Source organism: Arachis ipaensis, chromosome B05 (genome assembly GCF_000816755.2).
Source record: "Arachis ipaensis cultivar K30076 chromosome B05, Araip1.1, whole genome shotgun sequence".
Taxonomy (NCBI): domain Eukaryota; kingdom Viridiplantae; phylum Streptophyta; class Magnoliopsida; order Fabales; family Fabaceae; genus Arachis; species Arachis ipaensis.
This window is the reverse complement of record NC_029789.2, coordinates 9,696,113-9,697,981: the sequence shown is the minus strand read 5'-3', so window position 1 is coordinate 9,697,981 and position 1,869 is coordinate 9,696,113. Positions and strand designations below refer to the sequence as shown.

The 1,869-nt window shown below is 27.2% G+C and overlaps 1 pseudogene; it reads right to left on the bottom strand.

Moving 5' to 3' along the window:
• The window catches only part of LOC107640106, an 8,462-nt pseudogene that overhangs the window by 5,857 nt on the left and 736 nt on the right, over positions 1–1,869 (bottom strand).

Sequence of the window (1,869 nt, the reverse complement as noted above, 5' to 3'; positions counted from 1 at the left end):
TTAACATCTTAAAAAAAAAAAATTTCTCTTTGACCATTAAAAGTGAAACTGTTTTCTTTTTGGAGATTGAAGCGCAGCAACAATGCCCCCCTCCCCCTCCCCCTTACATCAATCCACCCTTCCAAACCAAACTCCCGAATCAATGAACTTTTCCAAACCAAACTCCCGATCCAATGAATTTCAGCTCAAATTTCCGAATCAGAAATCTCCAGTTATGCTCAAATCGCTAAGGTGTTTTATTATTATTTTTTTGGTTAACTGATACGAATCCTATGGGACAAACTGAGAACTGTCATATGTCAATTGGTCCAATTACAAGAGCAACAATTAAGAGAATAAAAAAAAGTTTTGCAAACATGGCTAAATCATGTGTTCAGGAGATGCATCAAGAATTGAGCAAGACAATGATTAACGATTATCAAAAGCCACACGTCTTACTATTTTACAAGATGCATTGAAAACTCTCATTAGTCAAGATGAATTAAAAGAGACATCACTTTCTTAGAATTTATTCTATGTTTATTTTATTTTTGTTATTTATTTGTTTTAGGCCCAATTATGATTTGGCCCATATTTTATTCTAGTGAACTTATGAGTTAGGGATTTAAATTAAGAGGTATAGAAACCCTCTAAAACCTGGTAGCCATTTTTTTTCTTAATTGATGAATGAAATTTTCTTTGAGTTTCTTTGAGAAACTTGAGTGTGAACAGGTGAGGTAGAATGATTCCCTTAACTGTTGCATCAGGAAATCAAATTGAGATAAAGGAGTCCCTTTCTTTGATCTTCCATCTTATCCTGGGTTACGTTCCGTATCATTAACTATAGTATTTTTCTGTCCAACAAATAAGTACTAATTTATCGTAAATTAAAAATTTGTTGTCAATAAAAATTCAGTTAAAAACTTTCAAGCCCGGCGGATTGGGCTATTTTTTTTTGGTTTCAAATCCATTGATTTTAATTTTTTTTTAAATTTCTTATTTTAAAAGAAATGTGATAAAAACTTTTTAGGTGAATGCTATCCTACCCTCTTTAAAGTAACATGTAAATTACTTTTTCTGATGTGTCACATTCTAATTCGATATTTATTTTAATACATTTGTTATATATTTATTAAAATATTAATTTAACATTTTTTTATATTAATTAAATTCTAAACTAAAATATTGATGAGACAAATTAAAACTAGAAATACAAATTAGTGTCACTGTAAAAATTTTCAATTTAAAAAGTTTATCGTGTTAAGTAGATCTTTAAATTTGGAAATTTATTCTATGTAATTTGGTTTCGAATTATATGAAAAAAAAATGGAAACACTTTATATCTTGTTTTTTTAAAATTAACATAGCTAGTTTGCAATTATTTTTTATGAAGGTCTGAATTTTTATTTAATTTTTGTTAGAAATCAGAGATTTTGTGTGAAAAATAAAAGAATAATATATAACATTATTTTTTAAATATTTTGTTAAATTTTCAACAAATTTTAATGACCCAAAATCAATTTTTTATTTTTTATTTTATTAGATAAATTAGTCATTCAACAAATTTTATTAAAAATTTAAAATAAATAAACACCCATTAAAATATGACACATAAAAAAGTAGGGGTGTTTGCGGTGTGGTTTGGATCGGTTTTGAGTAAAAAACTTATCCGATCCGAACACTAATTTTACTTGCGGTGTGGTTTGGATTGGATGCTATTTTAAAAAAAAAATCCAATCTGATTGGATCCAATTTCAAGCGGTTTGGATTGGATTGGATTTGCAGTTTTATAAATTAAAAAAATTAAATATATATAACAAGTCTCAACATCAAATTTTAAATAATCAACATGATATAACAAAGCCTCAACAATATCTTAAAAGCCAACAA